The 16,322-nt window shown below is 46.1% G+C and overlaps 1 long non-coding RNA gene across 1 annotated transcript in view; it reads right to left on the reverse strand.

Annotated features, from left to right (window-relative positions):
- Nucleotides 1-14,918, reverse strand: part of LOC126950437 (uncharacterized) — a 72,675-nt gene extending 57,757 nt beyond the window's left edge. The window contains exons 1-2 of the long non-coding RNA XR_007724173.1: nucleotides 14,884-14,918; nucleotides 14,097-14,214 (exon numbers count right to left, since the gene is read on the reverse strand). This is a non-coding gene — a long non-coding RNA (uncharacterized LOC126950437). The remainder of the gene's footprint in view (nucleotides 1-14,096; nucleotides 14,215-14,883) is intronic.
- Between the last annotated feature and the right edge of the window lie 1,404 nt (nucleotides 14,919-16,322).

Here is a 16,322-nt window from a genome sequence, read left to right on the forward strand (position 1 = left end):
AGAGGCAGAGGTTCCAGTGAGTGGAGATAAGGCCATTGCACTCCAGCCTGGGCAACAGAGCAAGACTGTCTCAAAAAAAAAAAAAAATCCCACTAAGTGGTTAAAAATTTGATCATTTACCAGTTACTCTTGACAATGTGGAGGGATCTCATAAACATAATGTTGAGTGAAAGAAGATAAATACAAGAGTACATACTGTATAGTTTTATTAATGGAAAGTAAGCAATGCTGTTAAAAATCAGGATAGTGGTTACCCTGGAAATAAGGGTAAGAACTGGAAGATGGGGTGAAAGGGGACCTCTCGGGAGTCAGTACTGCTCTTTTTTTGACCTGGGTGCTGCTGATTAAGTGGGTATGTTCCATTGTGAAAATACATAGAGTTATACACTTATGTGTGCTTTCTGTGTATTATACTTCAATAAAGGGTGTGTGTAGGGGTGTGTGCAGTACATTCTTGCCTACTGTATAAAAAAAGTATTTGCCCACGATTGCTGTTGTAAGTCAACATCAGTACCAAGGATCTTCAAATGATAGGGCTGACATTTTTATCTATCATTTTGTATCTACTGGTATCTCTTTGCCCAACTACTGACAGAGCACAACTTTGTATGATTTCTTTTAGATTTCAGAATGAGTCAAAGAGAACAGAAAAAGGCATGTAAATGTCAACCCTTTCCAAGCAAGCAAGGGTTCATCTGAGCAGTTCCAAATGCTATTTAGGCCACATCCAACACATATGCAACCTTGGGACTGGTGATGGATTCCAAGGTTGTGGTTGTTTGTTTGTTTGTTTTTGAGATGGAGTCTCACTCTGTCACCTAAGCTGGACTGCGGTGGCACAATCTCGGCTCACTGCAAACTCTGCCTGCCAGGTTCAAGCGATTCTTCTGCCTCAGCCTCCTGAGTAGTTGGGATTACGGGTTCCCACCACCATGCCTGTCTAATTTTTGTATTTTTTTTAGTCGAGACGGGGTTTTGCCATGATGGCCAGGCTGGTCTGGAACTCCTGACCTCAGGTGATCTGCTCACCTCAGCCTCCCAAAGTGCTGGTGTTGCAGGACTTTTCCTTAGTTCAGCTAAAGACAGGGTTCTTGTCTGTCCCATGGCCACAAAAATGTAGGCTCACAGACGGTTTAAAGGGTGAAGAAAGCAGGGTTTTATTGGGTGAAAAGGGAAAAAGGGGGGGAAACAGGGATCTCCCACAAGGCCAGAGTCCCCTCCTAGAGCACTTCCCACCCGCAGCTTGAATCCCAGGTTCCACACAGGAAGAGGAGGGGCCAGGTTCCTTCCCACCGCAAAGGGCAGAACTTCCTGAGGCTTCACCTCAGTGGGCAGGCTGTTTGGAATTTCTCCAGAAACCCCCTCCCACCTGACTGTCTCAGTGGGATTACAGGCGTGAGCCGCCATGCCCCCTCCCTGCTGGCCACCTCGCCCGGCCTGATTCCAAGGTTCTTAGTGGATGTTGCCACGGGCTTCTCTTCTGTGTCAAATCTCCTTTTAATATAAATATTAAAGTATTCAAATAAACTACCATAATGAGTGTTTCCGAAACATGTTCTTAAAATCCCGCTCATGACCCGAGGGCTGGGTAAGCCTACCCCATGGCAGGCCTGGGAAGGAAGAACAGGCAAAAGGAACTAGACTGAGATGAGAGAAGTGTTGGCCTTGGACAGACTGGAGCATCCTGGCTGGAGGGAAGAGAGGAATCATGATTTATGGAGAGTTCAAGGTCTTGGCCACCAAGTTGGCACTAAGTATAAAGCAAAATATACTACTTGGGGAAAAAGCAAGACCAAAAATGAGGGAGTCAACTTCAAAATCATAAGTCAGGCTGGGTGCGGTGGCTCCTGCTTGTAATCCCAGCACTTTGGGAGGCTGAGGCAGGAGGATCACCTGAAGTCAGGAGTTCGAGATCAGCCTGGCCAATATAGTGAAACCCCATCTCTACTAAAAATATAAAAATTAGCTGGGTGTGGTGGCACATGCCTGTAATCCCAGCTACTCAGGAAGATGAGGCAGGAGAATTGCTTGAACCCAGGAGGTGGGGGTTGCAGTGAGCCGAAGTTGCACCACTGCACTCCAGCCTGGGTGACAGAGTGAGACTGCATCTCCAAAAAAAAAAAAATCATAAGTCAGGAGGAGAATAGAAGAGAGAGTGGAAAGAACAGCTCAGGACTTGGACTCAACAAATAAGAGTAGGAGGAGTTCTCTTTTAAGTAAAATAATAAAAACAATTAAGACAGACCATGGAGAGACCATGTTGTCTAGACTACCAATGCAACTCTGAAAATAAACATCCCTTCGCTAGCCTGGGCAACATAGCAAGATCCCATCTCCATTTTAAAAACTTGTTTTTCATTAGCCAGGCATGGTGGTGTGCACCTGTAGTCCCAGCTACCCAGGAGGCTGAGGTAGAAGGATCACTTGAGCCCCAGAGTTTGAGGTTGCAGTGAGCTATGATTGCACCACTGCACACCAGCCTGTGTGACAGAGTGAGACCTAGTCTTTAAAATAAATAAATAAAAGTTAAAAATCATAAAAATAAATAACACGAAAACAAACATCCCCAGCAAACCTTTCCCTCAAAGTTTTTGCTCTCTTTCTCTGAAATACATCAATCATCTGGTAATTATGGGTCACCAAGGATGGAGTCTAGTTTGGTGGGATATGGAGGAATAGAACCCTGTCCTCAGTGAGCTTACAATGACAGAAGAACATTCTGAGAAGTACTGCAAACTCCGCGGAAGACAGGCAGAGGGTGCTTATGGGGTTATTGGGGTTAGAAGCAGCTTCAAACAGTCTGGGGAACTTGAACTAGACCATGAACTGGGGGTCTATAGGGATCCCATCCAAATAGACCCAACGCAAGCCAGAGAACATGAATATGAGCTGCAACTAGGCTCTTATCCTTAACTCTATAATGTAGGTCTTCACAAAACACTTGAATGGAATCTTAAGGTCAATGCACAATTTTTGGAAGATGAAATGTTTTCAGTGATTTATGCAAGGGCAGTATCTAAAATAAAATTTACTACAAAGGCTACAATCTGGGAGAATAATCAGAATATCATCCACCAAACAGAACACACAATGGACCAGTCATAATGGATGCCAGTACAAGTACATCAGACATGCAAATACATATGAGAAAACTGTAATGATATAATTCTGGGACATCGAAGATGGAGGGTATCGTACAGATCTTTCCCTAAATCACCCTTTGGAGGGCTCTCATTTTCCCAGGGTTTTATCCACCCCACGCATTATGTCTGCCCAGAAGTTCAGCTCACCAGGTTTTCTTTTGTTGCAACGGAAGGATTTTTGTGTTTTGCCCATGGGCAATGAGTTAATACTATTAGTAAACATAATTACACAGAAGCGTTTTGTTCTGAAATCTATTTATTGAAAGCAAGCTGATCTAAGTCTCCTTCCAAGGATAAATTAGGATGCCAGACACTGAAACTTACAACATCTCTATTGAATGAGAAAGCCGTGCTAGGGTTTTGTGATTGAGATGTACGGTTCTGTTGGAGACGATCCCCAGTCAGAGAGTCTCCAGGGTTTCTGTGCTGGACTTTGGGGTTGAGATTCTAGGGTCTCATTAAGACATGACGATAGCAAAAGCATCTAATATTAACCTGGCTGGGAAACTGGAGCATGAATTTTAGACCTGGAAAGATGTCATTATCCCAGGATGCCAGTGAGGACTTGGATCCAGGGGGGTAGGTGCAGCTGAGAACACTTCCCAAATGCTCATCACAGATCAATGTGAATCTAGCCCTGCCTTCAGATTTTGAAAGCTAAAAGCACATGGAATGGGACACCAGGCCACAAACCCAGGAAACCGAACATCTCAGGGCAGACGCCTACAACAACGCCCGGAGAGCAGATGTTGAGTGATGGCTTCTTGCTATGGAAGATCAAGACTCCATCCTCCTCATTCTTATCTTATTTATCTGACAGTGGCCAAGCCTCCTAGTTGCCCTGACCCCACTCCAGATTAATGCATTCATCCAAGCCCCCTGCCACCCATTCAGGGAGGAGTAAGTCTTGATTCTCATTATGCACTGGATGTACTACAGTATGGGAGTGCTGAAGACAGCCAAGATGGTCACAAAGCACTCCAAATGTGCTTGCACTGTGATCAGAGAAAGAGGACGTGGACTGTGGAGGGCTGAGATTATTAAGAAGAAAGCATTTTTATTTTTATTTATTTATTTGAGACAGGGTCTCACTCTGTCTCCCAGGCTGGAGTACAGTGGTATGATCATGGCTCACTACAACCTGGAACCTCCTGGGCTCAAGCAATTCTCCCACCTCAGCCTCCCAAAGCACTGGGACTACAGGCACCAGCCACCATGGCCACCCTAAGAAAGCTCTTTTTTTTTTTTGAGGCAGGGTCTTGCTCTGTCTTTCGTGCTGAAGTGCACAGTCTCGACTCACTACAACCTCTGCCTCCCGGGTTCAAGCGATTCTCCTGCCTCAGCCTCCTGAGTAGCTGGGATCACAGGTGCATACCACCATGCCCGGCTAATTTATTTTTTATTTTTAGTAGAGACAGGGTTTCACCGTGTTGGTGAGGCTGGTCTCGAACTCCTGACCTTATGATTCACCTGCTTCAGCCTCCCAAAGTGTTGGGATTACAGCTGTGAGCCACCGCGCCCAGTCAAGAAAGTATTTTTAACCTCGTGAATTGGTTAAGTGGAGTTCCCTTGAATGTGGCCAAAAAATAATATCCACATCGTACAGAAACAAATACACAAAAGTCAGTGAGGCTGCCTTGAATTCAAAAGTAAGGTAATTGGAGAGGCCCATCCTCTGTCAAATTGCCTAGAAATGGGATGCTGATGGGTGACTGATTTGGCACCTATCCACAGAAAAGCACTCCAGGAAAGGGTTCAGCCTGCATGAAGGCAGTTGACTTCAGAAATAATGCCATGTTCAGAAACAGTTAGACACACTGTGAGAGATAAGAGGAATAAGGTCAGGTGTAATGGAGATGAAGCAGGGAAAGGAAGTTAAGGGTCAGACCATCTCCTGAAGAAAATAAGGAGAGATAAGGAAGAGGGCCGTCAGAGCAGCTCTGATACTGGCTTGGAGGTGGTCTCTTGCAGATGACCTCTTGTAGGCAAGGAGGGGCAGGCTACCCCCGTATACCTACCCAGCATGGAAGTCAGAAAAGCTACTCCAAACTGAAATACAAATAATGTCTCTGAATCCAAATGTACCAGAACAGTCCGGGTCTCTGTGCAAGCTGTCCATCACATCTGGATATAAGCACGTTTACAGCAGGATGTAAACTGATGTTCAATTACCCACGGAACTTCATCATTAAAACAGAACTTTAAAATATGCGTGCAGATTTAAAAAAAGAATAGCTTGCGCTCACGAAACCAATTTTTAAAAGTCTGAAACGGGGCTTTGCCAGGTTTTCAAAGCCATCTGTTTTCAAAGCCTACCTTCTTCCTTGTTTACCGCAGTCTGTCTGCTGTTTTAACAACCTCCAGTGGGATTTCACACGCCTCATTATGCAAAATCACTGCTTATGTATTCATTCTGCCACTTGCCTAACTAATCTCAACTCATAACATCGTTCTGAAGAAGATTCCCCAGTCTGGAGTTCTCCTACAGGGCGGTAGATCAAGAACAGTGGTAGAGAGTGTCAGAGCAAGATAAAACACAACTCCCGGTGTATTCTTGTTAGGAAACAGGCTTGATCTGAGACCGTACTTGAGGTGAGAAACAGAAAATGCAATAATGATTATAATATACATCCAAAATCTATTTTTCCACCTCCACAAATGAAGATCTTGCATCGAGTATGAGTCAGAAAGGCAGGTTGACTCCCTTTCTTGTCTTTTATTTCCCTGCTATCAATGATCTATTCAAATATTTTTAATTTCTCCCCGTGTACAAAGCTTTGGATCTATGATTCTTTGCTTCAGAAAAGTTAGGAACCTAGATCCAAATCCCAGCACACCTGAATGACCGTAGGAAGATACCGAGACCACCAGATCAAAGCCTGGATTTCCCAAATGTTAGATCAGAGCATCCAAAGCCATGATGGTGGTGACTCCTCAAAGATCTAGAGCCAGAAATATCATTTGACTGAGCAATCCCATTACTGGCTATATACCAGTGCTATCACTGATGCCTATCTGCCTGGTTCACCATTTAGATAATGACTGAATGGATCTTTTTTTTTTTCCTTCAACTTGTGTTTCAAATTCCGGGACACATATGCAGGATGTGCAGGTTTGTTACATAGGCAAACGTGTGCCATGGCGATTTGCTGCACAGATCAACCCATCACCTTGGTATCAAGCCCAGCACCCATTAGCTATTCTTCCTGGTGCTCTCCCTCCCCACTCCCAAGAGGTTACAGCGTGTATTGTTCCCCACAATGTATCCATGTGTTCTCATTGTTCAGCTCCCACTTATAAGTGAGAATATGCGGTGTTTGCTTTTCTGTTCCTACATTAGTTTGCTAAGTAACGGCTTCCGCCTCCAACCATGTCCCCACAAAGGGCATAATCTTGTTCCTTTTTATGGCTGCATAGTATTCCATGGTGTATATGTACCATATTTTCTTTATCCAGTCTATCATTGATGGGCATTTGAGTTGATTCTGTGTCTTTGCTATTGTGAACACTGCTGCAATGAACATACATGCGCATGTGTCTTTGTAACAGAATGATTTATATTCCTTTGGGTATAAACTCAGTAATGGAATTGCTGAGTCAAATGATATTTCTGGCTCTACGTTTTTGAGGAATCACCACGCTGTCTTCCACAATCGTTAAATGAATTTATACTCCCACCAACAGTATAAAAGCGTTCCTTTTTCTTTGCAACCTCACCAGCATCTGTTGTTTCTGGACTTTTAAATAATCACCATTTTGACTGGCTTGAGATGGTATCTCATTGCGGTTTTTATTTGCATTTCTCTAATGATCAGCGATATTGAGCTTTTGTTTCATCTGTCTCTTGGCCGCATGAATGTCTTCTTTTGAGAAGTGTCTGGATTGAATGGATCTTACTCATTCTCAGGATCTTGCCTGTAATCCCAGCACTTTGGGAGGGCAAGGTGGGCAGATCACCCAAGATCAGGAGTTCAAGACCAGCCTGGCCAACATGGTGAAACCCCATCTCTACTAAAAATACAAAAATTAGCCGGGCATGGTGGCAGTCACCTGTAGTCCCAGCTATTCAGGAGGCTAAGGCAGGAGAATCGCTTGAACCTGGGAGGCAGAAGTTGCAGTGAGCTGAGATGGAGCCATTGCACTCCAGCCTGGGCGACAAGAGTGAGACTCTGTCTCACAAAAAAAAAAAAAAAAAAAAAAAAAAGAATCACCAGATAAACCAGACAGATACTTTCACTCAAGCCTCAGTGTAGCACCCACATTGTCATTCAGTTAGTCTAAGGTGAGGCCTGAGTCCATATATATTTGATACATGGTCTCACTCTGTTACTCAAGCTGGCACACAGTGGTGTGATCTCAGCTCACTACAACCTCAGCCCCCTAGGCTCAAGAGATCCTCCCACCTCAGCCTCCTATAGCTGGGATGACAGACGTGTACCATCAAGATCAGCTATTTTTTTTGTATTTTTATTACTATATTTTGTAGAGACGGAGTCTCATCATGTTGCCCAGCCTGGTCTCAAACTCCTGAGCTTAGGCAGTCTGACTACCTTGGCCTCCCAAAGTGCTGGGATTACAGGTGTGAGCCACCACACCCAGCCCATTTTGGATTTTCTAGTAAATTTCTCTACTGAAGAATAGTATAATGCAATAAATTACACAACTCTTCAATGTGCTGCTCAATCAGTAGTTTTAGATAGTAAAAATACCCAGGAGGGCATCACCCAAAACAAGATACAGAACATTACCATCATTCCAAAAGCTTCTCTCCTGCATTTTCTCTGTTCTTAATCCCCATCCCTAAGGTAACCATGACTCAGGCTGGAGTGCAGTGGGGCAATCTCGGCTCACCGCAGCCTTTGCCTCCTGGGTTCAAGCAATTCTCATGCCTCAGTGTAGCTGGGATTATAGGCACCCACCGCAAGCCTGGCTAATTTTTGTGTTTTTAATAGAGACAGGGTTTCACCATGTTGGCCAGGCTGGTCTCGAACTCCTGACCTCGTGATCCGCCTGCCTCGGCCTCCCAAAGTGCTGGGATTACAGGTGTGAGCCATGCACCCGGCCATGACTCTGACTTCTATCACCCTAAAACTACCTGCTGTCCAACTTTGTATAAACGCAATCATTCCATATGCTTTACTGTTTTTATCTGATCTCTTTTGCTTAACATGTGTCTGTGGTATTCATCCTGACTTATAGTGGATAGCAATAATTGCTAAGATAGCATTGCATTCTCTGTACTATACCACAACTCATCCATTCTCCTGATGAGGAATTGTTGGACTGTTTACAGTTTGGGGCTACCATCAATAATGTTGCTATGAACATTTCTGCACATGTTGTTTGGTGCTCACATAGATGCATTTCTCTTCCTGCATTCCTCAAAGGGTCCATAAGAAAATGGTCACCAACATTAGAGAAATAGAAATCAAAACCACAATAAGATATCATTTCATGCCAGTTAGAATGGCGATCATTAAGAAGTCAGTAATGAACAGATGCTGGAGAGGATGTGGAGAAATAGGAATGCTTTTACACTGTTGGTGGGAGTGTAAATTAGTTCAACCATTGTGAAAGACAGTGTGGTGATTCCTCAGGAATCTAGGACCAGAAATATCATTTGACCCAGTAATCCCATTATTGGGCATATACCCAAAGGATTACAAATCATTCTACCATAAACACACATGTACATATCTGTTTATTGCAGCACTGTTCACAATAGCAAAGACTTGGAACCAACCCAAATGCCCATCAATGATAGACTGGATAAAGAAAATGTGGCACACATACACCATGGAATACTATGCAGCCATAAAAAAGGATGAATTCATGTCCTTTGCAGGGATATGGATGAAGCTGGAAACCATCATTCTGAGCAAACTAATGCAGAAACAGAAAACCAAACACCCCATGTTCTCACTCATAAGTGGGAGCTGAACAATGAGAACATATGGGCACAGGGAGGGGAATATCACACACGGGGGCCTGCTGGGGGGTGGGGGGTTAGGGGAGGGATGGCATTAGGAGAAATACCTAATGTAGATGACGGGTCGATGGGTGCAGCAAACCACCATGGCACATGTATACCTATGTAACAAACCTGCGTGTTCTGCACATGTATCCCAGAACTTAAAGTATATAAAAAAAGAAAAGAAAAAAGAAAATGGTGACCAAGGCACAAACTCCAGACCCAGGAGATGCTCAGTGGAACAGCAGGTAAACACTCTTCATCCTTGCCCAGGAGCAACTAAGCAGCTTTGCAGGAAAAGGAGTTGCATCCCAACTCAGGAATCGTGTTTCTCCTAATGATTGGTTCTTGTGAGCTCAGTGAAGAACTGCTCCCTTCTCCCAAGAGGGAGGTTAAGATACTTGCCCAGTGTCACCAACAACCTTGTGTCAGGGCCAAGCCATAATGAATTTCAGGGAAAACAAGTTCCCAAAAGTGGCTATGTTTCTGAGCCTTTCGAATAAAGCCTCTGTTCTCAGAGGAGCGACTTTCCTTGCCAAGGCTCACTCGGGAGACTTTAGTAATTAATTACTAGTTGCAAACTAGTAAATTGGAGTTAATTATCTGGACAGATCTAATTGCAACTACAACTTTGTTGAAATTAAATAAAACACCGCTTTAAAGTGCACAGAGCCTTTAAAGACATTACTTAAGGGTGTCTGAACATGTCCAGCCGTGACCGTGAGCTTGCTGGAATGAGGAAGCTGGAGAATTGTGCTGTAGATGCTCCAGTTCTTCATAGAGCAACCTCCCTCCACCTCACCTGCCCTCCAGCAATCCCAAGGTCCCAGGAAGGAGAGATATGGCCCCTCCTTCCTGCCATCTATGCCATAATATGCCCGATTCAGCTCAAGGGACTGGCGTAGCCTACTGATTCCTTCCCTGTTGTTCCTATGTCAGGCTCTCATTGAACATCACCTTTTTGTGGGACCAGATGCAGGGACATTGGGTCTCGCTCCAACAGAACCTCTGCAGGAGGGGCAACTACTTGAACAGCCTCAGGAATTCAGAGACAACAGCTTCCAGGAGGAGACACTGAATCCGGCTGATGCCTCGAGGAAGACTCCAAGTTAGCCGGACAAAAGAGATAAGGAATCCTCATAGAGGAAACAGGCTGTGCAAACGGCTGAAGGCAAAAAAGAGTCCGGGAAAGATGAGAATCTGCTACTACAGGGGTCCCCAGTCCCCAAGCCATGGACCTGTTTGTGGCCTGTTAGGAACTGGGCTGCACAGCAGGAGGTGAGTGGCAGGCAAGTTAGTGAAGCTTCATCTGTATTTACAGCTGCTCCTCATCCCTTGTGTTACCGTCTGAGCTCCGCCTCCTGTCAGATCAGTGGCAGCATTAGATTCTCATGGGGACTCAAACACTATTGTGAACTGCGCTTGGGTGGGATCTAGGTTGCGCGCCCCTTATGAGAATCTAATGCCGATGATCTGTCACTGTCTCCCATTACCCCGAGATGGGACTGTGTAGTTACAGGAAAATAAGCTTAGGGCTCCCACTCATTCTACATGATGGTGAGTTGTAGAATTATTTCATTATATATTACAATGTAATAATAATAGAAATACAGTGCACAATAAATGGAATGTGCTTGAGTCATTCCAAAACCACCCCCAACCCCATCCATGGAAAAACTGTCTTCCATGAAACCAGTCTCAGGTGCCAGAAAGGTTGGGGACCTGCTGTGCTGCAAGTTCAATGTGGCTGGAGCGTGAGTGAGCTGTGGATTGACCACGAGCAGGGCGAACCTTTGAGGTCATTGTAAAGACTTGAGACTGCACCCCAAAGAACATTCTCACTGTTGAGATGTATTTAAGGAAGGCAAGGTCAGAGGACTTCCTCCCGGAAGAGAAAGTTGTGCAATTGAAAAGCTTCTGAATTAAGAACCAGGACTTCCGGATTCTTGTCTTCTGTGGGTCAGTGAGGCGGCTGCATCATTTCTCTATTCTTAATTTCCTCATAAAATGGGAACAAGTCAGGCATGGTGTGGCTCACACCAGTGATCCCAAAGCTTTGGGAGGACAAAGTGGGAGGATTGTTTGAGGCCAGGAGTTTGAGACCCACCCGGGCAACTTAGTGAGACTTCATCTCTGCAAGAAAAGTTAAAAATTAGCCAGGCATGGTGGTACCTGCCTGTACTCTGCGGCAGGAGGATCTCTTAAGCCCAGGAGTTAGAGGCTGTGGGTGACAGAGTGAAACCTTATCTCTAAAACTAATAATAGTAATAATTTAGAAATAAAATGGGAACAGGCTGGGCACAGTGGCTCACACCTGTAATCCCAGATGTGGAGGCCTCCTTTGGGAGGGCGAGACGGGCAGATCACCTAAAGTCAGGAGTTCGAGACCAGCCTGGCCAGCACGATGAAACCCTTTCTCTACTAAAAATACAAAAAAATTAGCCGGACATAGTGGTGAGCACCCGTAATCGCAGTAACTCAGGAGGCTGAGGCACAAGAATTGCTTGAACCTGGGAGGTGGAGGTTGCAGTGAGCCGAGATCGTGCCACTGCACTCCAGCCTGGGCTACAGAATGAGAAACTGTTCAATGGCACAGTAAGTGAATGCTCTCTATACCTCACCCGGGAACATCTATGGTGAGGTCGTGCATGCAAACATGAAAGCCGTGAAGAACTCAGACTGATAAGGATTGCAAATAGCTTGCATTTGAAGGCAAAGACCACCACGTACATGGGACTTTCCATGACCATAATCCAGCAGGCTATCCAGCTCTGAAGCTCACCCGAGCAGAGGTTGGAGAATATCACAGCATGGACCTCACCATCCAGCCAGGTGTGGAAGTAGCTCTGTTGATGTGTCCCTCCGGATAATGGTGGGGTTCACACCTACCCATTTCTCCTCCTGCTTCCACACCACTCACTGAGTTGGCCCACACCGGATAACTTCTTGATGCCGCCTCTGTCTAAAATTCTGATTTGTCATTGAGGTTGCAGCCTGCGAAATCACAGCCCATTTGCCGGAGCCGTGGCATCATATCTAGCTCTGTCTGTCCTGTCCCTTGAAAAAAATTCAAACCAGACACCACACACAGGGCAAACAGGACTGTCCTTTGCCAACAAGGATGCAGGGCTGACCTCTCCCCAGAGGCCAAAGCATGCAAGGGTTAGTTCACCCCTTGTGGTGACAAGTGCCAAACTCAGATGACCAGGGAAGCTGAGCAGCAAGAAGCGACAGTGAGTCTGAGGGGTAGAATTCCTGGGTTCAGTAGCTGCATGACTTTCAGCAAGACACTAAACTTGTCTGAACTCCCATTTTCCAGCCCTCCCAATGGAGCTTTTTAGCTTAAATTTTCCTAAACTCATTTAATAGTTTGATGATGTTCACCCAAAAAGAACAAAGATGTGCTGGGCACAGTGGCTCACGCCTGTAATCCCAGCACTTTGGGAGGCCGAGGTGGGCAGATCACAAGGTCAGGAGTTCAAAACCAGCCTGGCCAGCATGGAGAAACCCCATCTCTACTAAAAACACAAAAATTAGCCTAGCATGGTGGTGGACACCTGTAATCCCAGCTACTCAGGAGACTGAGGCAGGACTATCACTTGAACCCAGGAGGCGGAGGTTGCAGTGAGCTGAGATCACGCTATTGCACTCCAGCCTGTGTGACACAGCAAGACTCCATCTCAAAAAAAAAAAAAGATGCACAGCAGAGCCAAGAGAATCTCTGGGGTCTAGATTCACCTTTAATTGCTCTGCAGAGGATGTCTCATGTGGACAGAGACCAGCAGTTGTGCAATTCCAGTGCTAGTGAGGTCAGGACGCCTTGCAGCTGACACCCACCCACCTCCCATTGGCAATGCAGCCATCATCTGCATTCATCTCTGAGTACCCAATGTCCAAAACACCAGCACCATGTAGAAAGAAGGAACCCTGGCCTGGACCGCAGCATGCTCCAGACTTTTCCAGCCCCCCTACACTGGCTTTGTGATTTTGTGAAAACCTTCCTCTCTGAGAATGTCAGTTTCCTCAATGATGAACTTACGGATTTGAACTCTTCTCTCTAGCCCTGCCTAGCTCTCAAATGCTACCAAATCGATGTCACCAGGAAAGGCAATAATGAGCCAGGTATGGTGGCTCATGCTAGTAATCCCAGCACTTTGGGAGGCCGAAGCAAGAAGATTGCTTGAGATCAGCCTGGGCGATATAATGATACCCTGCCTCTATTTTGAAAATGAAAGAAGGAAGGAAGGAAGGAAGGAAGGAAGGAAGGAAGGAAGGAAGGAAGGAAGGAAAGGAAGGAAGGAAGGAAGGGAGGGAGGGAGGGAGGGAGGGAGGGAGGGAGGGAGGGAGGGAGGGAGGGAGGGAGGGAGGGAGGGAGAGAAAGAAAGAAAGAAAGAAAGAAAGAAAGAAAGAAAGAAGAAAGAAAGAAAGAAAGAAAGAAAGAAAGAAAGAAAGAAAGAAAGAAAGAAAGAAAAGAAAGAAAGAAAGAAAGAAAGAAAGAAAGAAAGAAAGAAAAAGGAAGAAAGAAAGAAAGAAAGAAAGAAAGAAAGAAAGAGAAAGAAAGAAAGAAAGAAAAAAGAAAGAAAGAAAAGAAAGAAAGAAGAAAGGAAGAAAGAAAGAAAGAAAGAGAGAGAGAGAAGGAAGGAAGGAAGGAGGGAGGGAGGGAAGGAAGGAAGGAAGGAAGAGAGAAAGGGAGAAAGAGGGAGGAAAGAAGGAAGGAAGAAGGGAAGGGAAAGAAGGAAAGGAAAAGAAAGGAAGACAGAAAAGAAAGGCAATAACACAGCTAACTCAGAGTGCTTACTCTGTGTTAGACACTGAGCATACTACATATATTCACTTATTCAACCCTATAGTGACCACAGAAGTGAGACACTGTGTTTACATCATTTTAGACATAAGGAAATAGACACAGAGCAATTAATTGCCTGCCAAGTTCTCACAGCAATGAGTGCCAGCCTCTTTCTCTGGTTGCGAGCCTCACTCACCATCCTACACTGCGGTAGGTCACTGCTCCCAGCGCTCCTTTCTCCCCAGGCCATCCAGGCGTGTGGCTTCCTACATCCGGGCACCAGCAGAGGATGTGCCATCTTTGAAAAACACCAGCTGGAAATATAACGTGGTCTTGAAATTCAATAAGCTTCAGAAAGAAACTTTAGATAGGGAAGAAGACACCTCTCTAGAGAAACTGCTTGTAGTTAGCAAGAAGGCAGAAAGCTGAATTTACAAGTCCCCAGCAGCCCTTCGGGACTGTGGGGATAATTGGAGTGAATCAAATCCAGCAACAGAATGTGAAAAAGACCAAGAACTAGAAACCTGACCGAGAGCAAGAGCCGCCCCTGTGAGTGTGCCTGGGAAACCCAGGAATGGATGTGTGCATTGGATGGCACCCTGCCTGGGCTGATGGGTCCCTCCTTCCCGCCACCACCGACAAGGCAGCCATTACAAGTCGTCCCTGTGCCAGGCATTGGGGATGCATCAAGCAGGTGGGGCAGGTCTGGATGCAACAGTCTAGCTGTGAAGGCAGGAGCCAGCAGAATGAGCAGAGGGTTGAGGATGCTTGGAGCTGGAGAAATTAATTCCACCTGCCAGGGTTGGAAAGCGTGCAGAGAGGAAGCGACTTCTGAGCTGATAATAGGATTTTACAAGGTGATAAAGAGCGTTTCAAACAGAAAGAAAGAAGAGGAAAAACACCGCAAAGATGTGAACAGAGGCATTCAGAGAAGATGTTACGGGGAGAGGAGGTGACTCGCTGGGGCTGGAGCTGGATCTTACCTTGCACTGAAGAGTCAGAAGGTCAGTGAGGTAGTAAATGCCACGTGCAAGATTATGGACTCTCCCTCTGCCTTTAAAGGTTGTAAACAGAGGAGTGTGTTGACGGTGGCCAACCAGGCAGCAGGGAGCGGAGTGGAGAGTGATTAGGACAGGAATGGCTGGAGGCAGGGAGACCATTGGCCAGGACAGGTGCAGGGAGGAGGCCATAGATCTAAGAAGCAACTCAGAGATTGAGTTGTCAGGACCTGCTGTCGGTCACACTGGTGTCAGGCAGCAGACAGAGGAATTGTCCACAAGTGTTTGCAATGCCCGACTATGCACAGCAAGGTAGCCATGCTGTGGGTGCAGAGGGGCACGGCCAGCCTGGGGCTGAAATGCAAGGGAGGTGGCTGCTCACTCAGCTTCTCCTGTGGCTTGCTGCTGCCACTCAAGGCAGCTCAAAACTGGCACTCAAAGATCTGGGACTGGCTGCCTAGCAACCTGGCTTCTCATTATTGATCTGCACACACACGCGCTCACACAGTCACCCACGCGCACACACGCGCACACCCACATGCACTCACACACATGCTCACCACATGCGCACCCAGGCCGCCCCTCCCTCCAGGCAGGTTCAAGTCCTCTGGCCTTTGCCCACCTAGGGTCCTTCCCTCATCTTTCCTGTAAAGCCCATGGCCCACCTTGACTCGCCTCAACCTCACCTTCTCTGAAAAGTCACCCCTGACTGCACCATGCTCACTACTCACCCTTGGGACCCCGTGATGTATCTCTTCTGTATTTTCCTGCAATGTCATTTTAGACAACTGTAGAATGAGTAATGAGGGGAGTGAGAACTGAGGGATCTAAGGAGGAAAATGAATGTTGAATGTTGTGTGGGGCCAGGGGAGAGGGCAGAGTGGAGGGATGTGCCCCCAGGAAGAAAGATTCTATTCCATTTGCTGGGGTTTAGATACAGGCTGGTCATGGGGTGCACAGAGCAGTCCTGGCCCAGATCCCTGTGCTTAGAGGGTTCGCAGGCCGGCAGGAGAGACACGAACAAGAAATGAAAGAGGGTAAGAGGGACCTTCAAGAGCTCCATGACAAAGGAGGCATGCAAGGAAAGTTCCCAAGAATAAGTCAAGGGGCACAAACCCTGAAACCTTCCATTCCCACAGACAGAGGGGCTCAGTGCTTTGGGGGCTCTCCCTAGGCTCCCAGAACTAGGTCAGCCTGGGTACAACGGCTCATGCCTATAATCCCAACATTTTAGGAGGCCAAGGTGGGAGGATAGTTTGAGGCCAAGAGTTTGAAAGCAGCCTGGGCAACATAGCAAGACCCCATCTCTAAAAAAAATTTAATAATAATAATAATTAGCCAGGCATAGTGGTGCATGCCTGTAGTCCAAGCTCCTTTGGAGGTTGAGGAGGGAGGATCACTTGAGTCGAGGAATTCAAGGCTGC

Source organism: Macaca thibetana, chromosome 3 (genome assembly GCF_024542745.1).
Source record: "Macaca thibetana thibetana isolate TM-01 chromosome 3, ASM2454274v1, whole genome shotgun sequence".
NCBI classification, from domain to species: domain Eukaryota; kingdom Metazoa; phylum Chordata; class Mammalia; order Primates; family Cercopithecidae; genus Macaca; species Macaca thibetana.